This window comes from Thermobia domestica, chromosome 14 (genome assembly GCF_964235325.1).
Source record: "Thermobia domestica chromosome 14, izTheDome1.hap1.1, whole genome shotgun sequence".
In the NCBI taxonomy this organism is placed as follows: Eukaryota; Metazoa; Arthropoda; class Insecta; order Zygentoma; family Lepismatidae; genus Thermobia; species Thermobia domestica.
In genome coordinates, this window is record NC_137467.1 from 166461641 (window position 1) to 166488598 (window position 26958).

The window sequence follows — 26958 nt, forward strand, 5'->3', positions numbered from 1 at the left end:
GGATCGTAGTGGGTCACGTCCTATTGACCCATGAGCATATCCACTCTATCTCTGCTTCTAGTTTCAACGCTGACCTTCCTAGAGCAAAAACGGTCACAGATAGCGACAGTCGGTTTCTTGGAATCGATTCATAGTGACAACAATAGGTCCCACCTACTCTACTAACCCCATATTCAAACAAAAAGTGGTAGAAAATAATTTCCTGTTTCAATGTTTATCACCGCAGAGTAAGATGGTAAGATATAGCGTGAAGAAGTCTTTCAGAATCGATTCGCTGTTTCAAGAATAGATTTTATGTTCTCTGCTAACCTTCTAATCAAACCGGAAGAGGCAGAAATAATATATTTCCCGTTTTACTGTTGATCATCATACAGCAAAAGAATATATAGGGTGACAATTAATGAACTATATGAAACAGTAAAATCGTCATCATTTTTGAACGGTTCGCGTGATGGCGTCAGAACTGCGTGGCCGACCACAGTGCATGATGGGAATTCGTATGCGCATGCGCACGCAACGTGTGATATCGGCCATTTCCAAGTGAAAACTGGCACATTTGGGGGACTGAGAATCCGCATTTAGCAATGGAGAAATCTCTCCACCCTGAACAGGTGACGATGTGGTGTACAATGTCCAGCCATGGAATAGGTGCGATATTCCTTGACGGCAAGGTGACTACTGCATGATACGTGACGGTTTTGAAAAATGATTTCAAATCCATTATCCAAAGTAACCCTGATTTCGACAAGATGTGGTCCATGGAAGACGGATCTCGACCCTATCGGACCATGAGATTATTTGACGTCCCGCAGGAGAATTTCGGGGGCCGCATTCTGGCTCTGAGGTACCCAGAGGCCATTAGAAGATGACTCGCTTGGCCGCCATATTCCCCGGATCTGAACCCATATGACAAATTTTTGTGGGGTTAATGACAAGGTGTACAGCAATAACTCCAAATTCATTGCCGAGCTGAAAACTGCCATTTAGTATGTTATCTACATGTTCCGACACTTCAGCGGGTCACGCAGAATTTTGCTGTTCGTCTGCGCCACATCATCGCTAGAGATGACAGAGATATCGAACATGTCATATCCTAAATCCGAATGTCTGTAGCACCGTTTCCATGTGCAATACAGTTTGTGTACTACTAGTTTGTCACTAATTTCCGTTTTATTTCATATAGTTCATTAATTGTCACCCTGTAACAGATAGCAAGGAATGTATTTATTTATTCTTGGAGCGTCCCACCAACATATTCCATCACCACAATTTTTTGTTTTAATATTGATCTCCATACAGCAAAACGTAAGAGACGGCTAAAAGTGGCTACTTTGTACGGATTACGTGTCTCAAGAATGAATACACGACAAAACGTACCTCTTTCCCTGATGGTTGTTTGTGATGGGTTTTCTTAAAACACTTTAAATAATGACAAGGACAAAACGTACCACTTGCCTGGAGGACTACTTGCGAAGAGTCTTCCGATCAGCCATCAAATAATGACAGGCGTCTAAACTTACCACTTGATAGGACGATATATATATATATATACCGGCCAAAATAAGGTTACAATTGAACAGATTGGTGGTGAGAAAAGTACCGATGTACGTGTAAGAACAAGACTAAGACCAAGGGAGGCAAGACCAAGACCATGCCTGATTTCCTCATTCTGTCGATACTCCACCAAAAGTGCTATCTCCTGAACTTTCCCCCAAAGGCATTTCTTAAAATGGAAGAAGCATCCACTGATTTCTGTCGAAGGAAATACTTGGCGAAGCGCAGATATGGCCGACGATTCAAAATCCACATTCACTATTTCTGGTTTCCACTCCGGAACAGACTGAAGTATGAGTCGAAACAAACGAATATATGTATCTTTATTCTTATTGGACAATAAAGCAAACACTGCCGGACTGATGTCAGTTTCTTCATACGTACTGCCAAACTCTGCATGGATACTGTAAATCTGAGAAAACTGTTTACTAGAGCACTTGAAAGTACCATTCATGAAAAAATGATTAAAGCGTCTCAAGCTCTCTGCGCTTATCACTACAAAAAAATATAATTCTATTTTCTTCTCCGTCGTCAGCTAACAGAAAAGAAGTACCGTCAAACATCTTGAGTGTTTCTTCTTTTAATACCACTTCTTTAGGCCTCTTTCACATTATCCGGCGATTTGCCGGATCCGGTTTCGGCCCCTTTCATATTATCCGGCGTTTTGCCGTGGATGAAAAATATGCGAGCAGGGTTGCTGTGCAACTGAAGAAACAAAACTCAGTGACTCTTGTCGTGTTGTGGTGGTTGTAATGGACAGACGCAAAATGTGTTTTCTACTCGCCTTGTTAAGACACAGGCAAAAAAAAAAAAAAAAAAAAGTCAGAGAGACACATGGGTTCACCCTTTTTTTAGAGAAGCGGTATCTTGAAAGAGATTTTTCTATACTGTTTCCACAATTAAGGGAAGACGAAGGAAAATTCTTTAATTACTTTCGTATGTCTATCGCATCTTTTGATGAGTTGTTCGATTGCGTATGGACCCAGCTGCAAAGGCAGAATTCAAAGTTTAGGAACTGTATTCAACCTCCAGAAATGTTGGCTGTAACATTAAGGTAAGATAATTTGTATTTTTTATACACATAGATATCGTTAAATTTAATGTAATTGAGATGGTTGAAGAAAGGATCTGAGTCAATTTCGTGTAGTCATAAGATATTGAAGAAAAAACATGTTAAAACATTTCACTACAATATACGAAACGAAACACTCAACACAAGAAGTTAATTCCTTTATCAATAGTACTTTACATATATTCACAGCCGAATTTGCAGTGGACAAATGCAAAATAATATGCATTTTATTCGCTTTGTTACCAGGCCCGTAGCCAGCCCAAAAATTTAGAGCGGGCCCGGTAGAAGTTAGGGGGGGCCCGACCCAATCATAGTATACTTCATCACCATATTATAGTTCATTTGCAAGCCTACCATGAAAATTTTAGGGGGCCAGCCAAAGTTTAGGGTACCCGGCCCCCTAGCCCCCGTGGATACGGGCTGTTTGTTACCGAAATGAGAAAGCATGCCACATACAGAAAAGATGTGCACTTTTTATTAGAGAAGCGGTATTTTGGAAGACATTTTTCTATACTGTTTCCACAATTGATAAACTTGGGCAAAATAGCGGCCCGGTTCTGGATATTTAAAATACCGTTCCGGTATTCAACTGTTGTGACTGAGAAAACCAGGCTAAAGTCCTCTCGGGATAGTCAACCGTTGAGGTCTATCCGAGAATCTCAAGCCAACATTCAGCTACTGACCCCAAGACTGGTCTGCAGGCATTATTATTGTTATTACTAGCTGTTATGCCCGTTCTTCGCACGGGTCAGATAAAATATCAATGTAAACAAACTGAACAATGAGAGAAGAATTAAGAAACATTTCTAAAATTAGATACATTTTGTGTGAATATATATCCAACAACGTACGTGTTTTCATTGGGAAGGCCGATGGGGCTGAATTTGAACATAAACACTATCGAGAGTATCAATATACATCTGAGCGACCTCGATAAATATGAATTCGACACAAATATTGGTCATTTTCTACTACTTTTACATGTCCCGGTAAACGCCCCCTGAGACCCCTCCCTGGTTCGAATTGTGAAAAAATCGCCTCTGGTCTTCAGCCGATACCGCAAAGACTATGAATGTGACACTAACATCTGTCATTTTCTACTACTTTTACATAGAAAGTAAACGCCTCTATGATCCTCTGGTTCCAATTTTGGAAAAACAACGCCTCTGGCTCCCAGTCGACGGGGGCTGTATTTGGAAGTCAACGCCTTGGGAGAATCACTATTCATCTCAGCGACAGCGAAAACTATTGATTTGACACTAATATTGGTCATTTTCGATTATTTTTACATGTCTCGCAATTCTCCAGCCCGGTGACTCCCGGCCCGCATACAATGGTGGCTGAATTTGAAAATCATCGCTAATGAAAGTATCACCATTTATCTCAGACCGCGAAAACTGTGAATTTCACACTAATATTGGTCATTGTGGATTATTTTTTACATGTCTCAGTGATCTCCTGGCTCAAGTTCCTTAGCTGATGGGGACTAAATGTGAAAGTAAACGCTATCTTGAGTTTCACCATTGAGCTTAGTGATCCCGAAAGCTATGGATTTGACATTAATATCGTCATTTTCGATTATTTTTACATGTCTCGAAATTCCTTCCCCCCTCTGGTGATCCCCGGCCCGCATACAAATGGTGGGTGAAGTCATCGCTAATGGTAGTGTTACCATTGATCTTAGTGACCGCGAAAACTATGGATTTGACACTAATATCGGTCATTTTCTACTATTTTTACATGTCCTGGTAAACGCCCCCCTGAGACTTCCTGGTTCGAATTTTGAAAAAACGCATCGGTTTGATCTGGAGCCTGGACCAAGGTACCCGTGACCAAATTTTTGTAACTTTCGGTCCATTCGTATGGTCCCTAGGCCGCAAACAGACAGACAGACACATAAACTCTTTATTTTATTTATATTAGATGATGATGATTATTATTATTATTATACTATTTCGGGTTTATTCTTTTGTTTTAAGCGTTCCGACTATTGACTCAAGTCTCTTTAAAGCACTGCTCTAGTCTCTGAATTCAGAGGACTATTCAAGAAATTACAGCCAGATAATTATAAAATATATAAAGTACGGTATATTTATCAAATATCACCTCATGAATTCTCTCTTGCTTTGCGTAGCAAAATAGTACATAAATATATAGCAAAGGACTGTATTGCTGAAATATTTGATAGTGTATATTTCAATTTTGGGTCACCACAAATTTATAGGTCATCTGTCCAGTGCTACACGGACATCTCCCAATCTTCTATTACATAGAAAAATAATAATTTATATTGATTTCGACACTTCGGTAGTATTGGTCGTTTTCAATTAATTTTACATGTCACCTTTCCTCATATATTGTATGTACAGGTTTCGTTAATTACTCCAGATGTACTGGGCTAGAACATAACCACATACACAAACACACTCCACATAACACACACAACCACACGCTCCCATATTATAGCAGCCACTTTCTACTCTTTCCTGGCAACACTTGCTTCCTCCCCCAACACCCATCCGGTAGTTTGCCGCGTATATGTGAAGAGCTTCATTGCTTGTAATGTCCCGCTTGGCTATACACGGCGATTTGCCGCGCCGGATTCTAGCACGGAGATCCGGCTGTTTTTGCTCGCCGGAAGAGCTTCATTGCTTGCAATGTCTTTCTACCTCGTCCGGCAATTCGCCGGGACCGGATCCGGCAAATCGCCGGATAATGTGAAAGGGACATTACAGTTGTTCGGTTCTTTTGTATTTCCTTGCGCCGCACATCTCTGTCTCTGTGGAGTTCTTCTCAGTAGCGAGGAGGCCTATTTTCCCCCCACGAAAACCTTTGGTGAAAGTAAATTTTAATAACCACCACCGACCCTGTTTATGTCAGATTTCCTCTAAGTAAATGTCTGACACTTCAAGGTCAACCTTTTCCTTGAAGTGGTACGTTTTGTCGCTGATTAAATACCTGAAATGTTTTAATTAGTCCATGACAGGTTGTCATTTATGTCAGGTCGTCAAAAGTGGTACGTTTTGTCGGCACATCCTCAAGAATAAATCTTTCTTCGACCGTTATCCCTCTACTGATACCACAAGTGGTGGAAAAAATTCCGATTTCCGGTTTCAACACTGGTCATAGTGAAAAAATTGTGCAGTTAGTAGTAGTTTCTTCCATCTGAGGAACGCAGGGTATTATGTCCTGACTTCATTCCTACATCATAACCAGAAGTTGTAGAAATAACTACCATTTCCGGTTCTAATATTAATTCCCTACAGAGCGAAAACAGAAATACGAGGTGTGAACCAAAAGTACGGTGAATAATTTTATTAGAAACAAAATAAGAAGCTTATATATAATTTTATTTTTATCTCCTTCAAAGTACTGTCCCTGACTAGCAATGAACTTATCTCCAACATAGAATCCATGACTGGAAGCATTTCTAGTAGGCTTCTTTTGGTAGAGCGAACAGCTGCTCTGCAGTGGTCATCTTAATGTGAGGAATGGTGTCTAAAGGTTTTCCTTTAAGCCCAGTTTTAATTTTTGGGAAGAGCCAGAAGTCGCGTCATGTTATATCTGGACATAGTACGGTGGATGTGAACAGACAGGAATATTTTTTCGGCCGAAAACTCTTGAGATCAAAAGCAAGGTGTGGTACGGGTGTTTTCGAGGTGAAGGAAGCCATTTGCCCATTTAATCTGAGGTTAAAATGCTTTCCACGGATATTTAATTCTTCAGAAAGCTCTCGAATAGTCATTCGCCTGTTTGAACAAATCATTTGTGCCACTTTTTTGCACGTTTTCATCTGTTTTTGACGTCGAAGGACGTCTCGATCATTCCTCGTTTTCAACGAACTCTTTGCCGCTTTTGAATCGCTCATATCAATTGCGAACAGTCTTCAATATCACCACTTTTCACCAGCTTAGAATAAAACTGAATGTTGGTAGACACTCCTAACACGTGCTCACTCCTCTGCCTCTGGAAGCCAACTAACATGTCCCAACTATTTCAAACTCGACACTGATTGTACCCAAGGTTTAGGCTACCGGGCTTACTAGTTGAAATGGATACAACGCAGTTTTGCAACACTTGGTACAATTGTACCAAATTCAGCCCTTTTTGTCATTCAACGGCCCGTTGGTATCACGCTGGCATTTTCAGCTCCTTTTGTGAAAAAGTTGGGACAATTCTACCCAATTCAGCACTATTTAGTAAATACTTGTGATATTTTCAAAAGTGTCAATACTAATATCCTCCTTCGGTCGTAAAATAAGCAAGAATAAGGTGCAATAATTTATATTTTAACACACGAACTCGGAGATGATTGACTTGTTCCTCGTTTTATATATATTTTGTTCCTCGTTTTATATATATTTTTTCATATATGACTATAATACCGTTTTGGTTTATTGGTTACTTTCAAATAGAGGCGCGTTTGGTTTCCTTACAATACATACCAAAGATGGTAACTGTTTTCCCTTTTAATTTGCGACCTCTGTTATACTCTCTACATGCGAGAAAAGTTTCATCTACTTCCACGGCGTTTCGGGGTCCTCTTATTTGGATGTTTCTAGAAAATAATTTTTGAAAAGAGTACTTTCTTTATTTTCACTCTTGGAGGGAGGGAAGTGTTATAGAATTTTACCTCTTTTAGTTTCGTGTTATAAAGCCATGTATTACATTGGTATAAAATAATGAATTCAGCCCTTTTTGTTTCAATTTGGTACTATTTTTCAGCCCACTCCAGATCTAACACTGTGGCAACACTGATACAACATCGATAGATGGCACAGTGCAACTACACTCGCCGTACTTTTTGATTAAACCTTGTATGGACAGCAAAAAGTTTTTTGATACCAATTAAACAATAAATTTCACTTAAGCTATTATTCTGTTGAAACCGGTAGTATGTCAGTATTCATTTCTTTTTCTATATATAAATAATTATAAGAGATAAGGAAAAGCTGTTATGACCACGATCCGAAAGACAGGTTCATTTTCTTATCTTCTCTATCTATTGTACCTTAAGTTGTAGACCATTTCCGGTTTCAGTAATGAATTCGCCGAGTTCGCTAGTCTAATGAGAAAGGAAACACGCTTGTTTAAATAGGCAAATATGGTAACCTTAACGTAGCGATAGACCTACTATCAATGTTCCCGAAATAATTAAAATTCTTTACTTTGCCGATAGCAAATACTGAAGAAAACTTCTGGAAAGTTTTTGCTTAAAAAAAAGAATGAACCTTACCTCAGAAAAGAAACCATAAAAATAGCACGGATAAGGCAACGAAGACATCTACACACAATAAAAAAATTTTTAAAAAAGTTACGTCAGTATTTTATCCGCTCAGCCGAACCTTCTATCGATCACGAATGACATGACATTGGGCATTAACTCGGAATGCTATCTGTATCAGTAAAAGATAACGTTACACTCCCAACAATAGTGTTGGAAAAATACTTTGATTGAGACGCACCTACAGATAAGATTAAAGGAACAGCGACGTGCTCTTATGGCATAACTTTCAGTTTTCCGCATTAACTAAAGCTATAGCGATTAGGCGAAAAGGGAAGAGTTATACTAAAATCACAGACACACAAAGCGGCAAATATCGCGGTGGTGGACGCAGCGGCAAATACCGTATTGATAAATGGAACCATACAAATGGCCGCCCATAACACGTTTTACAAGCAGCATAATACCTAGGTATTGTGTCACTATTGCAGTACACATGTCGTTTAGCGCATAAGCTACGAGGGTTGTCACAAATTTTTCAAATCTTAAGAAATATTTGTGTCTACAGCTTCAACCTCGGAAAAGGCTCCGGCAAGTGTACAAAATGTCATTTCCAGCGCTAAAGGAAATAATTATTTAAGATCTACGTCTACGATATCACATAATAGCCATAACACTGATGTATATAGTGTCAGAAATAACGCAGCCTGTGAGCAATAGTGAGGTCATCATTTTCTTTGCTGAGAAGGAAGTTCGCTGCGTGGCAACGTAATCTTGTAACTATAAATGCAAAAATTATGATATGCAAAAGCATAGCTGTACTTGTCTATTTTATTTCTAAGACTTCTAAAGACAAAGTACGTTTTTTTTTTTTTTTTTTTTTTTTGCAAAATTACCAAAAAGAGACTTTAGATTTTACTATCTAGGAACCCTAGGCCCAGGGGCGGAGCCAGGACGGACTTCTGGGCGGAGCGGTGGGTTGTAATACTGCTACTTAGAGCTACTTTTAAGAGCTCCAAACTCTGGGATGGGATTTATTTATATATAAAATGTATAAAACTTTCCTCTTCTGGGGGGGGGGGATGATTGCCCCCATTCCTGAATCCGCCACTGCTTAGGCCTCTAAGTCCAGGTTTGCTAGTATTACGAGCCAATGGCGAATCCACGGGGAGGAAGACGGAGTAGACTGCTATTCCCATTCCACTACCTTTTTTTCTGTTTTGGTTTTGATACACAAAAAACGTTCGACTCCCAACTAATCCAAGTTTAACAGAGTTCCCTCCAAATGGAACAGATGCTGATGTCGTTGTACGGTTGTAAAGAAATTAATATTGCATTACTTGATTCTGTCTTGATCTAAAATTCCGCACCTCCAGCTTATATTCATCTTCCAGTTGGTGACTGGCCCCCTCCACCTAAACAACCCTCCTCGAAAATTTTTGTTTTACGTCCCACAATTATGCTGATTAGGCTAAAGGAGACTGATGATGACAATGAATAAAATGATGGAATAAGAAAACGGGATAATCCTTGATATGTTCCTTTTCGGGTTACGTCCCGTCATCATTGAATTATAGTTAATATCGTAATTAGTATACCAAGGAGGAATAGGGAGGGGTCGTATTGATGAAATCATTTAGTGAGACCTGTAGTTGTAATTAAGGTCCCTAAAGCTCCAGTAAAAGGTCAGGGGCTTTGATCAACTAGATGGTAAGGGTGATTTTGTGGTGCTGACATAAGTAACTTCTCTTGGATATAATGTAACTATGACTGCAAATACACAGGATTGAATAACTGCGACGGCGGATTCTAGTATTAGTAGGGTAATATGCCCAGTTATTAACAATGAAAGTATAGAGTGATAAAGAGGGACCAGTATTACCTAATAATGTTAGAAGGAGATGACCTGCAATTATATTTGCTATTAATCGCACAGCTAGGGTTCCAGGTCGGATAATATTACTAATTATTTCAATACATCCCGAGGAAACCCACATACACGGTGTTTGTTCACCACAAAGCTCACTTCGCGCGAGCTGGGATCGAACCAAGGACCCCGTGCCCAGACGTGAAAGATCTACCACTGCACCACCGTGGCCCCACGACCCTTCTCGATTCGCTACTGTTAGGAGCATTCTCACCTCAACTCTTCATGTTCCTATGTCGGAACATTCCAAAGGACAGCTTGCTTCTGTAAAATATGCTGCTGGCAACACTGCTTTCTTTTCCTGGTATTATACATTAACCAGTTCTTCGCTAACCATTCATCAGTCGGGTACTAGTCTTCCATTCGTATTCTTCGAAAATTATCATTTTGCGAGCGGAAATGTAAACAAGTGTGAGTTTGAGATAACTTCAAACAATCAGATGCGTTGGACATTTCTTCCTACTTCACAAAATTCCTTACCAAATCTTTTGCAGTGGAACCCCCGCCCCTTGTTATCTTCTTCACAAATTCGCATCCTGCTTTTAAAACACGCTCTTATTGCTGCCTATTTGTCTACAGCGGAAGTGTATAGATCTCCAAGCTTTCTTATCAACGTCGAAACATACAGGCTATATCGAGTGCAATGTAACTTGCTTAGACTCACGCGTCTTTTCTACGTCAAAGAAAATGTACCCAAATTGGTAATTCATTCTAAACGAGAAATCAATGTAAGATAAAGTTGACACAGCATGGACCTTTGATGACAGTTGCAAAATACTACGTTCCGAAGAAATTTGCTGCCAGCTTTTTCGATCAGTGAATGAGGATAATGTTAACCAACTACACGTATGTAAGTGTTAGCGATACTTCATTGACAACCCTTCATTCACATTTGGAATCTTCAATTATTAATTAATCTTCAAGCTCGTGTTCTTTCTAATTATCAGAGTTAATCTACAGTATATTACACAAAAGAGACTCACTCATAAATGCCCAAGTCATATTTCTAGTCAGAAACGTAAAGTTTGAACTACAAACTTCTTTGGACACGAAAGCAGCGGAGAAGAAAGGATTTTTTAAAACATGTATCCCAATAGAAGTTATATGGGAAGGTAATGGGGCGTTGAACAGCGAAGGAAAGAGAATATTTTACTTAGCTACGGTTTGCAAATGATATGACGCTTCTTGCTGAATCAGAGAATAATATGTTAGAAAACTTGAGGAAGGGCTGTGAAGAATATGGGATGAAAATAAAATGTTTGAAAGACAAAAGCCATGGTAATTGAAATGAAGGGGTCGGTATCAAATATAGAAGTAAAAGAGGAAAAAATAGAACAAGTGAATAGTTTTCGATACTTGGGTAGTATTATTAGTAATGATATGAAGTGTGAAAGTGAAATAAATGGCGAAGGAAGCGTTTAGGAGAAAGAAAATACTATTTTGTGGGAGCCTGAATAAAGAGTTGAAAAAGACTAATAAAATACTTCGTATAGAGAGCATTGTCCTGTAGGGTCAGAAACATGGATATTACGCAAAAATGATGAAAAGCAGCTTTCGAAATGGGAGCGTGGAGAAGAATGGAGGGAATTAGTTGGGTCGAGCGGAAAACGAATGACAGGGTGTTAGAAGTGGTGGAGGGGAAAAAACAATTTTAGATATTATTAAGAAGAGGAAGAGAAACTAGTTGGGACATTGTCTAAGAAGGAACTGTATCATGAGGGACGTGCTAGAGGGTATGATGGCAGGAAAGAGAGGGAGAGGACGAAGGAGACTTCAGTTAGTGGACGATATCGAAATAGAGAAATTGTACGTAAAGACAAAGAGGTTAGAGGAAGATTGTGGAGCATGGAAACTTTTCAGCTGCAGCAAATGACCTGCCAATAATGCCAGAATACCTATAATGATGATGTACTCTAAGAGGATGTTAACTTTTATCCTTTCGTCAAGAACAGTTTTTTCTCACGAATCCCTGAAATTTTAATTCGAAAATTTTCGCTGTTAAGAGGGTAATGAGGAACTATTTCTATAAAATGTCTGTTTCCTTTTAGTCAGAAAATGCCCGACATGAAGCTTTTCTCTATCTATATTTTAGATTTAAAAAAAGAAAGAAAAACTACACACTGACTATAAAAATCATCGATATCTACGAACATTGGCCATTCGAAATTAAACAAAATGAAATTTCTAGTTTTACGTCCCCACGATGATAACTTATGCCCTTTAGGCTAAAGGAGACTGAATTATTAAAGAAAGTGAATGGTTATAAAAAAAATGACGGAATGAAAAAGGAGAACCCACGAACACGAGTTGTTCACTACAAAATCAAATTGTCCGGGATTGAACCTAGCTGAACTCTTACACTGAGCCATCGTGCTTTCCACTGGCGAATCGAGTAACAGAAAATATAAGAATAATAATACATAATAATGGATATAATGGGTGAGTCAAGTAATTTCGTAATTTGGTGACAACGAAAGTGCAAGGCTTGAAAAGTTGCTCTCTTGGTTCCAATCACCATAGCCGCTAAGTAAAGAAAGGATACGCCGGTATACTGACGCGCACCCAGAAATTATGTTCGGCGGGATTTAAAGTTTCAGAGGATTTCAATACTATAAGACCCTATCCCAATACTACAAAACCCTATCCCTATATAGCAGGGCGCAAAATTCCCGGTCGCCATTGGAGACTAGAAATTTGGAGATTAGGAATGGTTTCTCCCTAAATTCACAGAGATGAGAATTTTCTGTTTCCCACAAAAATAATTGACAATAAGTGAGAGAAAACACGGAATGTGAAGTTTTCACAACGCACATGAAAAGTGAAGCATTTACAACGTTGTAATTCGCCCCTCCTTAACAGTGAAAATTTCATTATGAGATTCCCAAATTTGCTTCCAACTATCACATTTTGTGAAGTTTTTACCTGTGAGTACTGCTTCATATAAGTGAGGCTTCAGTAGTCTCAACAGAGTTAAAACTGCCTACAGGAATTCACTGAAGACTGACACACTGGATGATTTGCTGACAATATTCATCAATGGTCCTTCACTTAAAGGACTTTGATCCAAAAACTGCAATCGACAACTGGTACTTCAGTGCAGAGAGAGAGAGACAGCTTTACACAAATGTGAAGTCTTAAGGTAAGATATTTTTTTACATGTATATAAATTGTCCAATTCAAAATTGATTATCCTGAATCTAATTGTCTTGTTTTGAAATTTTATGATCTGATGTAAACTCTTTCTTTGTCAAATCAAAGACCGCGGGGAAGGGGGGGGGGAGAGGGCTCTCATAAATTGTACGTACAAGACACTGGGGGCCATCATTTTTGGATTGGCAGGTACGTCTGATTTTGAAATTTTGCGCCCTGCTATACAGTATTGAACAGGTGTTATTTTGCATCCGAAAACATGATAAACAATTAAGTATTGTCAGCTATACGGGGTGATCAGAAAATAAGGTTACAAAGCCTGTAGTGAAACGTGTATAGCCCTATATTATTTCATAGAACCAATACAGCCAAGGTTATTTTCGACATAGTCTCCATATCAGTTGAGGCTTATTGCATCGCGGGATGAGTTGGAAGATTCCCTCCTAGTAAAAATCTTGTCCTTTTGTGTTCAGTCACGTTGTTACGAAGTGTTTCACCTCCTCGTCTGATGGGACACACTTCCGAACGAAATTTCCAATTCTGCCATCAGATGCCGTAACGTGGTCCATTTGTTCTCCTGAATCAGCTCATCCAAGCGAGCTGTGTTCAAATCTGTTGATACCGTACTGGGTCAGCCACTGTGCTCATCGTCGGTGACGTATACTCTATCGGCCGCAAACTTTCGACACCATTCTGCAAGATATTGACGAGAAATTACCGTCTCTCCGTGAACATCTACCAGCTGCCGGTGAATTTAAGCCGTGGTTACATACAAGGGTTGGAGTTTTAGCAATGGCAACAACGGTATATCTTGAGAAGTAGAGTACTTACAAAGTTCGAAGTTTTACAGGCCCTCGATGTAATCACCAGCATTGTGACTCGGTTGACAGAGCCTGATCTCTGGATAGGGCGGATGGAGCGATCGGTCGCCCGAAGATCATCAACTGTACGGAATGCGTGTCCCACGAAGTTGTTCCTTCATTTTCGGGAAGAGGTGGTAGTCGCAGAGGCAAATCTGGAGAATGCCGGGGGTGATACAGAACTTTCTTGCCCCAACGATGCAACAAATCAGTGACCGCACCTGCGGGAATGTGCCCTTGCATTGTCAAGCAGAATGATGGATGGATTCACCTGGAAATGGCGTCGTTTTCGTCTTATAGCTGCTCGCAGATTGTTTTGAAAAAATGCAGTAGTACTCTGGACTAACGTTGGGTCCTTGGGGAACGGTATCGTTTATGATTATACCATCCCAGCCGTATGCAATGATGAGCATAGCTTTCACATTGGTTGGGGTATTCCGAACTGTTGTTTTTCTCGGTGACCCAGGAAACGCCACTCGTTTGACTGCTGTTTTCAGCTTTGGTTCATACGCTCTGGCCCAGGTCTCATCAATAGCAATGATCCGCCGTAAGAAGGCCTCACCATCACTTTGATACCGTTCGAAGTGTGTTCGAGCGGCATCATATCGTAGCCACTAGTGTTGTTCAGTCAGATCAGTTGGAATCAACCTTTACGCAATTCCAGGTTCTTCAGAATTTTGAGGACAGTCGAATGCGCTAGTCCTGTGTTGTTGGCCAATTGACGAATCGTGGCGTTCCGATCTGCTAGCACTAACGCATTCACGTTCTGTACATCTTCACTTACAGGCATGTCTGTGAGATTTTATCGTCCGTCATTAAAGGCCTTGACCCACCTTCCTATTGTAAGTCTGGTAATGCAATTGCACCGCAAACATTTTGCAATACTACATAGCACTGATTTTCAAACAGATCTTACTTTGTAAACATGACTGTATTCCGCGAGCACTGACGCAGCGTGACAGTATCCACGAGCTCTCACTCAGAACTGCCTTCTAACTGCTGGCGCTGGGCGCGCATGGCGGGAAGGGCAGGTGAGTTCATGTGCTCTGAGGGAGGGTCGGCATCTACTATGCTCACCTGGTATGAATTATAATGGATTGCTTTGTTCCCGAGTATATGTATAGCAGTGTTCCCATTACTAAAAATCCAACCCTTGTATTTCGCCTACAGAAATCAATAACTGAGCGGACTTCTCCGCGATACCATTTCTCCAAACGAGTCGCCATTTGTGTTTACCTACAAGTAGCGCTGTAGGTGGCCATGGCCGAAACTCTGCACAGTTTCAAACTCCATATATTGAAATTACCATATACTCCTCATTCCTCTATAACAGACGAAACTCCAGAAATATCAGCCTTGTAACCTAGTTTCTGATCCTCCCTCGTATTCTATTATTAGAGTAAAACTAGACTGCTTTATAAGAAAAGAAAAGAGTACAGATGAGGCGTGAAATAAAATATTTTGGGTGCACCAAACATTTATCTGGTAAACAATCACAATTTTACAAAGAAAATGTACAAATATGTATATCGAGTCACGAAATTTTTGAGGGATTACGAATACCGGACCCGGTAACCCCCCTGTGTGGGTGCGTCATTGCCGGTATATAATTTATATTTATTTCCATGCAACACATTTCCTTACTTTTCATGTCAATCTTTTTTGAAGTTTCGTGTTTCGGAAATTTCAATCCTTTAATTATAGTGTTTTAGCTCAACATTGCAACTGAACACAATACCCGATAACTACAGAATCTAAAATGAAACAGCTCCGATGTAACAATCCTAACTATTAAAACTGCATGAAATCAATCACTCACTGACAAAATAACGAGTACTTCCGGTTGACGTGGTAAGTTGAAATTTGGCATAATTATAACTTTTTGCGACTAACCCAGAGGAAAATTTCCAAAAGTGAACACTTTTAGTTTTTAGGGGGTCTAAAGAGAGGCGTTTTCTAGGTCTACAATATCATGCCTAAGGTACTTAGGATTTGAATAAGGGGCCGCGGTGGTTCAATGGTAGAGCGTTCACCTCTAGTGCATGGAGTCCCAGGTTCGATCCCAGCTCGCGTCAAGTGAACTTCGTGGTGGACAAATACCGTTGCGTGGGTTTCCTCGGGGTTCTCCCGTTTCCTCCCTCTTTCTTTATTCCACCATTTCATTCATTTCTCATCATCACCGTCTCCTTTAGCCTAGCCGCAAAACCGTGGGACGTAAAGCTCAAAGATCTCAATTTCAATTAGAGTTTGAAATTCGGATGCTTGTACGTTTTCGTTAGCGTTACTTAAGTAAATCACTGAAAATAAAAATTTCCAATTTTAGTAGGGTTAATGGGAAGTTGAAAAATCTTTCCCATATTATTTATATGGCACGTATACTACACCTTAAAATGGCACATCCAGGCACATCCAGCACGATTAGAATGATGAAATTTGGTATGATTGTAGCTTTCCGGGACTAACCCACAGGAAAATTGCCAAAAGTAAATATTTTTAGTTTTTACGGGGTCTAAAGGGGAAATGAAAAATCTCCATGTTATTTAAATGGGCGTTTTCTTTGGATACAAAACGTTATCTTTTAGGTAGTGAAATAAGAAAAAAAAATGAAATTCGGTAAAACTGAGTTTAAGAGGTGCGAGGCCGTAGACTGAGATAAACGGGTAAAACGGAACCTGTTTGTTGCAGTTGTCTTGGGTCGGTACCATACTGTTAATCTGCACGGTTATTGTTATCTTACGTTATCATTATGGTAGTTACTATTACATACAAAATGCGAGCCCGTAGGCAGAGCAAAAGCGGGAGTCCTGGGGGGCAACGTCCCCAGCTAGCCAAAGGTTAATTTGAATATTATAAAACATCAAATTTCAAACATTTTAAAGCACATTCGCTCCTGAAACAATGCCTACAGGATATCGGCCAATATGAAAAATGCGTCTATAACTTAATAGTGAAATTAACTTGTTTTACTGTCACATTCATGACACGGACACATTGTATTAAATATGATGATAAAGATGCCAACACTATTTCTGTGAAAGATAAATGCTGTAAGTACAGAGAAAAGAAAAAGTGAGTTGAAAAGTTGGCGATGAATAAAAGCAGCTATACATAAAAGTGCAGAGACTATTCGTTAGCAAGAATGTTCCTCTACCAGGAACGCGTTGGCACGCAACAGGAACAGAAGACAAGGAAGCCTTTGGAATATCAATTGGGCGTCTTCATGCATTCATTCACTGTCAGAACTCTTTGTTTCAACACATGGAAAGTTCACACTTCGAGAGATATTTCAAATAACGTTAACTATGTACTACTTAATGGTGGCTCTCCAAAGATTAGTCTGCATGCAAAATCAGTTGCAAGAACCGAGAGGTGTTGTGTTTCCCGCTTCTTAGGTTTTATTTATTTATTTATTTCAAAGTCCAAAAATAATTCTACAGTTTAGTGCTCGGGAAATCCCGCTGTTTGGGTCATGAATTCTTTTCTTCTTTTATTTATCTTTAAATTTCACCAAAAAACACGAAACTTTTTTGCGGATAGTTCTTTCTTTCATACGAGGAGTGTTCAACAACTATTATTCTTTATATAGAAGAATCTGAACAAAAATTGTGTGCTTCTAATATGTTTGTACTCTACAGCTTTACAAACACCATGTGTGCCAAAGTATAGAGCAATGTCATTGGTACTAGTTGTACTCTCCGTTTTGCAGGTAGTAAGTGCATCCGGATTGTGAAAATGGAGAAAACTAATCAAATACTTCCAGAGCGCAGATGCACTCTGATATGGTTAGTGTGTCGGGCGATAGTGTCCCCTTCCACCAACTGGCAAAAAAAAAAAAAAGAAAGAAAGAAAGAAAGAAAAGAAAAAGTTACCTAAATTCCATTGTGGGAGACAAAGCTGTAAAGTGATGCTAGTCCTCCAACAGCAGTGTATATGCAAGAAAGCCTTAATGTTGCGCATGATCGGATAATAAATGACAAGAATAATAGTGCCCAAAATAAGCGAGACCTTGGGCATATCCACTGATTCAATAAAAAGAAACTTGCATGAAAATTTAGGGTCTAAAAAGTGTTTTTTTAGATAGATCCCACAAGTGTTAGCTGTGGATAAAAAGCGCGAGATTCCATGCATCAGAGACCAAGTTAGCCCTGACCGAACGGAATCATGAGAACTCTACTCTTGATCAACATACGTAACCGTTGATAAGACGTGAGCAAAGTTACGGCCACTGTGTTTTGGGACGCCAAAGGGGTTCCCCTTGCACTATCTAGAACACGGACACACACTATCATGGGCCACTAATACCTACAGTTAATTCTCAAATTAAAGGGGGCCGTCAAGGAAAAAAGAGAGGTATGTACGCAGACTACTCCTCTTACACCAGGATAATGACCCAGCCCTCAGAAGTCACCATGCAATAGCAGCAATTGACATTGCAGGATTTCAACTACATGCATCCTCCCTATTGTCGAGTTCCCGCCCCCAGGAACTTCCATTTGTTCTCCAAATTAAAACGGCACATTTGGGAGAAAAATTTTGAAAATTATGCGGCCGTCACACATACTGTAGAACAATGGCTTGCTGACTAGCCCGCCACTTTTGTGGCACGGCAACTGGCAGCGTTGATTAGTGATTGAAGTCTATTTATTGAGAATTTTAAACAAAATCAAAGTATTGCGTTTCTTTATATTAAAAGAAAATGTACCAAGGATCTAGTCTGCTGATCAGAAACGTCAAATAGTGCGACTCGCACAATGAAATTTGATGTTATTTGTCCATGGTCCTATGGATTCCGGGACAGGACGTTTGCGCGCCACCATTTAGGCGCCAGACGTTTGGGCGCGAGGTACATAGTAAAAATCACAATTTACAACATATAAAGTAAGCTAGGCACTGATAATTAAGCGCAAATCAAGATATATATACATTTCCTACACTTCTATTTTTATTTCACCTCATTTATCTGTATATTTTCTAAATTAAATAGTTTAATGTGTTTCTGGTATTTGTTGCCTAACCTCGTCATGGACTGAATTTTTCGCTTGATCACTATTCTTGTACTTCTGATCTAATGATCTAATTTTTGTATTATATAAGAAAGCTAGGAAATGAAGGAATCAGACGAACTGTTAATAATGCCGGGGTAGTATCTAATTTATAGGTCCAGGCCGCTTCCTATTTTCCCTTTCCCCGGATAGTGTGCTCCCTCAAACGTGACGGGTTAAATGGCTTTAGATGTCGAGAGCCCAGAAATCTAAAAATCCTAAATCCTAATCGAGTTGAGGGATAGATGTTAATACAGGGTGTCTAAGACATTGGGTTTAGGAACTGCAGTATGCCGTATTTCTGGTATCACTTTTTTATATTAACATTCCAATATAAAAATCAAAACTTAACATACTTTTTTTTTCATCCCATTGTAAGCATTTAATCTGCATTAAAGAAAGTGGCGAAAGGAAAAAAAGAACGATTTCAAAGTGAAAAATATTGTTAAGTGTTCATATATTGGTCATTTAGCCACTAGAAATGTGTGACATTCACACTTATTGCATAACTACAGTAGAAGGCCTGTTTAATTTGTTTAATGGAATAGGCTCACTATGTATGTAATGCAGTCAATCATATCTAATTTGGTCTACTTACCTTTGGCTTGAAAAGTTATCAAATAAAAAGCACACTTAACTTTGGCTGAAACTTAAATTTACAAAATTTAATTGTTAATTCAGTTTTTACAATTTTGAAATTCCAGTATTTCTAGTATGTAAAACAAAATCCAGTATAATTCAAGGACTTCCACTACAGTAGACACCTTTTGATATCTTGATTCGAACTTAGTACTCAGAGCCTAACATAATGACTTTTTAATTTAACTCACGCCCAAACGTCTGGCGTCCAAATGGCTTCGCGCCCAAAGGTCCAGTGCCCAAACGTCACGTACCGTATGGGATCTATACAAAAGAAGATAAAATGAGTCACTCCTCAATTCGATATTTAATATTGTGTGACTAAATATCTGCTGTGTCTCTGTATTAAATTGTGCTTACTGCAACAGGTAAGTAAAGACATGCAAATTAAAGAAGCATACTCAGCACGCATAACGTTCAAGAAATGGGCGGATTAGCGAGAGTGCAATGTGGCATGAACCGTTTAGTACAATGTCCAACCCTGTAGGCAATAATTATAACATAATTACAGTAGGTCGTCAATAATCCGAACGCGGTCCTTAAAAGCCAGTGACAGTACACTAATTCAAATTTCTTTGTATGAAGTCAGTGTTTTTACAAAAGCTCATTCATATGTAATTGTCTGTCATACATATTTTTATTTTCCCTTAGGCCTATACAAGTTAAGTTTTAAGTGTGAGTTACAAGAACAGTGTAATTCAGTGTACGAGCAGGTTCTTCAGAAACATTACATGGAAGTAGCCTTACGTACGGTATTGTAATTACTGTTTGTACTGTATAACCACTGTATCGATAAAAGAGCATACTGTGCAGTATATTTAAGTCTAAATAGCATTTTCTTGGTCATTTTCGAAAATCCGAACTACCTGTGATCCCAATTAGTTCGGATTTTCGACTTTCTATTGTACTACAGAAGAATTGGCAGAGTGAAACCTCTGAATAACATACACCAATTGGACGTGATCATCTGTCTGTAAACGATATATATTCATTGCATACATCGAAAAGTCGAAAGTCATGAAAATATCCCGAGGAAACGCGCCCTTACGGGTCAGAGTAGAAAAACTTAAAAAGGTCGAGAATTTCAGGTATCTGGGAAGTATTTTGACAAGAGACGCCTAGTGCACCAAAGAGATCAGGTCAAGAATTGCCATAGCGAAAGAAGCATTCAACAAGAAAAGATTACTCTTAACTTAGGAAGAAGTTGCTCAAGTGCTATATCTGGAGCACTGGACTGTATGGTTCTGAGATTTGGACATCACGGAAGTTAGTGAAGAAATATTTGGAGAGCTTCGAAATGTGGTGTTGGAGGAAAATGGAGGGAAAAAAATGGACAGAGAGAGAGCAACAAACGAAGATGTTTTAAAACGTATAGGAGAGAAGAGAACACTTCTAGCCAGCATCCTTCACAGGAAGGCCAATTGTTCTGGACACATCTTGCGAAGAAATTGTATTCTTCATACCGCCATAAAAGGGAAGATGGAAGGAAAGCGAGGAATAGGAAGAAGAACACAACTGATCGATGATTTGAGAAACAGAAGAAAATATTTGGAGTTAAAAGAGGAAGCTGAAGATCGAAAAAGTTGGAAGAAACATTTCCAGAACTAAATCTAAAATTGAAAAAGCTCTTTAGTCCCAGGACCTGCCGAAAGGCAGAATACTTAATCCGAAAGGCAGAATCCATTTCATACAGGCTACACATAAAACATGCGATCATCTCAGTAGTAAAAATACCATCAAGAAAATACAGAATTATTCTCGGTTTCAGAGGTCTTTGTTTACAAACAGCAATATTACAAAAAGTTGCTTAACATAAGCAGTATATTATATACAATGAAAAACAACGCAGCAGTACTTAATTTGTAATAACTTTCCTGTTTGCCATGAGCCTGATGGCAAACTTTCTTTGTCTTTCCGCGATAAGCTTTTGTAAGTCAAAAATTTTGTGCAGAAGAAACACTTGTGATTGTCAAAAATACACTTTGCGCGACGTAAAAAACAGTTCAAACTATATTTATGCGAGTCGTCCGTGAATTTAAGACATCTACACATAGCAGGCATGTTTTTATACTTTTCTGTTTGTTTTTTATTTTTTCTGCACAGGCACGGCAAATTTTCTGCCATCACATCGCAGATCGCGGCATGTTTTGCTATGGGGGCCATGAGTATTGCAGTGGTGCCCCCCCCCAATTGTCTATCCGTAGGTGTTCTTCCATGAAAAAATCATCTTTTCGATTAATTTTTACACCCGCTCAAACATATTTATATAGATTTTTACCCCCGCCAAATATTTCAATGACGCAATTTGCGTCATGCCCCCCCCCCCCTCTGTGGGCATCCCTGAGTATTGTAAATTAGTATTCAAAATTGATTTTGAACATTTCTTCCGAGGTAACTCCTGAATGCTAAATTGTACGTAGCTAGAAACTAAGAACTGGCTAATGAATAACCTCTTAAAATACATTTTTAGCGTTCATGTTCTGCTCAAATTTGAATCTGGGATATGCAGTCAATAGCTCTTCCACGTTTCAGTCCTTTTTCGAGATGAAGCAAACAGTTTGAGACTCTTGCTGGTTTGCGCGTGCACCTTTCGTCCTGGATTCAACTCCCGGTGGGAGAAAAGATTATGGTGGTTCGGATCCTACTTTAACTGTAGGTCCACATCTCACATAACCTTTATACTGAAAAGGGACACGAAATTTCAACGAACAACATCAACCATCTAACAAAATTAAATATCCACAGTATGCACATTCGGTACGAAATATGGAGAAATGTGCACTGAGAACAACTTGCAAATATAGGAAAATAGAAAATAATCATACAGATCAGAAAGATGATGTAAGTGGCGGATATTATCAGGAAAATACAGGCAGTGATAGCGAGTCGATCATGTTGCAAGAAATAACGATAATAGGTGAACAAAAGCAATTCATGATTAGATACCAAGGGACAAAAAATGTCTTTACCCACACAGTGTTGTATAGAAACTGGAACGACTAACGTGGAAAATAATTTCTAAAGATATGCGTAGGTACTTGTAGACAAAAGTTCCAGAAACATCCATCCAGTAATGGATCGACAAGGTTTCACTATGTTAAACTAATTTGCTTTTAGAATATAATGAGATGCGCTGAGTCACTACTTCCCAGTTCATTTTTGACAAAATTAGTCTATTCGGAATTATTGTCATTTTGATTAATTAATCCTTTACTACACTTAACATCTCGCGTTTATACGGTAAATATGTTGGTTAGTTAGTTTGAAGTTTTACATTCCTTTCAGCACCGAGGCTCTATGATCTATGAGTAGATCTATAGCTTACTATGAGATCTGAACATCTCAGTGGGAATCGAACCCAGTCTCCCGCGCTAACCATGTACTATGAAGGAGTTCTGTAAGATAAATGGGGAAATAAGAAACTACTATGATAACAGTAGTCAATATAACATTATGTCATACAAACACCGCCTTCCGTGGCAAGCAGAACTCGCACTTGTAACTTAATGTTGTTTGCCAACCAGCGTTTGACACACTCAACTACGAGGGTTGCAGGTTATAAAGATCGAAAAAGTAATGCATTGAGAGTTTGTCAATGATATTACTGAAAAAACACAGGAAGGTGTACATGTACAAACTCTTTGCTTAGTGGAGCCATAGTCAAATGGCCCGCGATCCGGATCCAGCCCAAAAATTAAAATAAAAGCCTTCTTAAAATTCATACGTGACAGGGACAATGTATCAATCTAATCTACCTGAATCGAGATTTAGCTTTTTAACTGTGAAAATTATACTTAAAACCTTTTGGTTACCAAATCTATTGTGAAATGCAAGAGCATTAGTATCGAGCGGATCTCTGGGATAATGCATACTACATAAAATTACTTTCAAATGTTCGTAGTTCAGGTACGGTAATAAGTGGTTTAGATACATGAAACAAGGAGCAGGTTAAGAAGAATAGAATGGAGATTCAAAAAATCTCTGACGTTCGCAAATTCATCGAGCCATCACCTCACGAGAACAAGACAAATGTAAAATTGCACCGAAGTCCTGGCGCACAATGTTTTCTAAATTGGATTAGTACACCGCAATTATTTTAAATAATTCCTCCATTCGGTTGGTAATACTTCTTTATTAATTTCATACCAGATTCTCTAAGAAGCTGAATACTCTGGTTAAACTTCGAACCTTCCTCGAAGTTAAAAAGTGTGTATTGATAACGACACAAAGCATACCTCCCTGATGGGTACTGAAATACTACAGGACGAAGTGAAGGGCAACAGGACTCGCCAATATTCTGAACATTTAGATGGGGGAAATAGTGGAATTATTTTTGCTTATAGTGTATCTGTTAGTGTCCTGTACATGGGCTACTTACAGAAATAGAACTGTAATCGGTTTACTTTTCGGAATTATCTAAGCTTCCCGAAATTTATTGAAAGACTTACGTGCTGGTGCCTGGCTTGCCTTATGTAAAGGCCGTCATTGCTTCCGCTTCCCCTCAATCGAACAATGTTATAACTCGTACCTGGCTTTATGCACACAAAACATTACTTATTCCTTCAATGTAACGCCTCCCATCTCATATCACATTCTGTCACACTGTGCGGAAGGCGTCATACACCGTCAGTGCGTCAATCTTTCTCAATGTTCACAGGGATTGCCATATAGTATGAATTAGGGATGGGCAATTCCGGAATTTTTAATTTCCGGAATCCGGAAAGTAAAATCGGAAAATTTACGATTTCGGAATATAAACTTCCGGATTCCGGAAAATTTGGACCAACCCTAGTATGAATGGTAGTTTCTGTTGTGTCGTAGTACTTCCCATAAAGTAGTTCCTTCATTTTGGCGAAAAGTTTCTCACGAAATCCCCGAAATTGTCGCACACTGCGGCCATGTGTCACTTCAGTCCTGATCCACGCACGTTGTTTGCCTTTCCGAAACATATTGTCATGGTACTTCCACTTTCCTCCTGAGTTCCTTCATGGCTAAGCGTTTAGCGTACGTGCCTTTACCGTGGGAGACCTGGGCTCGTTTCCCGGCGGCAGCTCATGTGGTTCGGATTCCACATTAATCAGTAGGTCATGTCTCATATAGCCTCCCTGCTGAAAAGGTCGTTAAAATCAAATCAACTCAATCCCACTTTCCTCCTCAACTTCACGGCACTGCTGTTTTTGACTGAATAACACAATCGTTATCACTGGTCACACTTCATTGCTTCACATTACCTTATCAGCCACGGAACTCTTGTAGTGCTGAGAAATAGTATTCTGGCGTGATAACAGCGTTGCCACTGCTTTTTATGCACTCTGTAATTTCAGGAAAATTGAAAAACATCACGGTTCATTTGAAACAATCAGAGCCTTTTAAAAAAAATTAAATCAGAAATTACAGAACCTCACCTCCTAACACTCAACAGTCAGCCATAAATTAAAAACTGTGGCACGGACCATTCACGTTGTTCGGCACTTGTAACCAATGTATAACCACGTTTCCTCCTTCGATCAATTTATTAAGAGAGCAGTTGGTTTAAAATATGGTTAAATGAACTGATACGTCATCATCAGTAATCAAAACAAACACTTAGTCATCAATGACAACCTCACATGAAGAATGCTTCGTATTGTCCACGCAAACACTTGGCTTTTACGTTTAAAAGTAAACAAAATTGCAAAATCGTGAACAAACACGGACAGAGGAAACAAGTGTTTCACAAGGCTTCTTCCTTGGACCTTTGCTTTCTTACTCTTCTTCGAAAAAAGATATTTATTCATTTAAACATATTTATTCATATAGATATAGTCTCTATATGAGCGAGCCATATCCCCGATCATTATGTAACCGTTGAGCAAAGTAGCGTCTTTCTCATATTATATATAATACAGCACGTATTACTTAGAAGATAAACGCTATCTAAATACACTTAACGGATTAGCTTGGCAACAGTGACAATTATAAATACAGATGTATTGACTTCCTTCCCTAAGGATAATGTAGTTATCGTCTGAGTTTATTTTAGTACTTCCTAACTCCAGTAGCAGATCAGACCGCGTGCCAAGGACAGAACCTAAAGATGCGTTTTCTCCTTTACTATTTCTCGAAGAGAGGAAAATAAAAACAAAGTACGAGCCATCACACTAAACCTTGTTGCTCCCAAGTCTTAAAATCGTCATGCTATGCTGCAGTTACTCCTGAAGCTATTATTGTAAATATTTATGGAATATGAACAAAATTATCACAGTTATCCTTGAAAAAATCTTCCGGAAATAAACTACCGCTTACGTTTTTTTTTTTTTTTTGTTTTTTTTCAAAAAAACTTATTTATGCTATATTCTAGAGCTCTTAATGAAACATGAACACAATCGCCTGCGTATTTTTTGACCAAATTTATCGAACATATATACAGGGTTCATTATGAATGTAATGAGCATTGCTTTAGAAAAACTGTTTTATTGTTCCAATTGTTACAAATCTTTAAAATTCCTCAAAATACGCTCCTTCTGCATCGATCCACTTCTGGAGACGTGTTTTCCACGCCTGGAAAGCATCTTTAAAGTCCTCGGTTGGAACAGCTTTTAAAAACCTTGTAACATGGGCTTGAATGTTCTGCACGGAGTCCCAATGTTTTCCTTTGAGGTGTCTCTTCAAACGGGGAAACAAAAAAAAAAAAAAAAAAAAGTCACTAGGAGCCAGGTCAAGACTATACGGAGGTGGGGGACCACTGGGGTTCTGCTCGGGGCCAGGAAGTCGACAAAGGTGAAGGCGGTGTGACTTGGTGCATTGTCGTGGTGGAGTCTCATTGAGTCTTTGATGTCACTTCGAACGCAGGCGACCCTGCGCTTCAGTCTCTTGAGCAATTCTAGATAAAATCCTGCGTTGACAGGTTGTCCTGGTGGCACAAACTCGAAATGGATGATTCCTCGGACGTAGAAGAAGACAAAGCATGGTTTTGATTCGGAATTTGCTCATGCGCGCCTTTATATATATACTTATCCCAAAACTGAATTCTCTTTTGGATTTCCCAACCTTAAATATTATCACACTATATTAAAGGGGTTTTAATGAAACTTTGATTTATGAAATACAAGCGTCAATTACGTGCTTCGCTGGGTTAAAATAGGAAAAGTTAGTAATATGTTCCGTTAGTCAGTCAGTTTTTCTATTACCGAAGCGCTTTCTGATATCGATCATTTTATATATCTCCCCGTCCCCCATTTGCGGGGTTGAATTTGGATTTAAACTGCATCGGAAGTGTCATTGTTCATCTCAGCGACTCTGAAAACCACGGATTCGACACTAATATGCCATTTTTGATCATTTTTGTATATATCTTCCCTAAGTTGCACCGTGAAAGTGAAATGCTGAATATTGCCATGGGCTCGAACCTCATATACGTTGAAAATTTGATCGATATCGGTCAGATGGTTCAAGAGTTAAGTCATAAACATAGTCACTTTCATTTTTAATTATATAGGTAGAAAGAAACA

At 39.1% G+C, this 26958-nt stretch overlaps 1 protein-coding gene across 4 annotated transcripts in view; it reads right to left on the bottom strand.

Annotated features, from left to right (window-relative positions):
- egh (beta-1,4-mannosyltransferase egh) overlaps positions 1–26958 on the bottom strand; it is a 163840-nt gene that overhangs the window by 127960 nt on the left and 8922 nt on the right. The window contains exon 1 of one of the 4 annotated variants that reach the window (XM_081739135.1): positions 24874–24975. The exons of the other annotated variants lie outside the window; for them this stretch is intronic. The gene's annotated coding sequence lies outside the window, so the exon portion shown is untranslated. Of the gene's footprint in view, positions 1–24873; positions 24976–26958 lie in introns of those variants that run through there. 4 annotated transcript variants of the gene reach the window in all.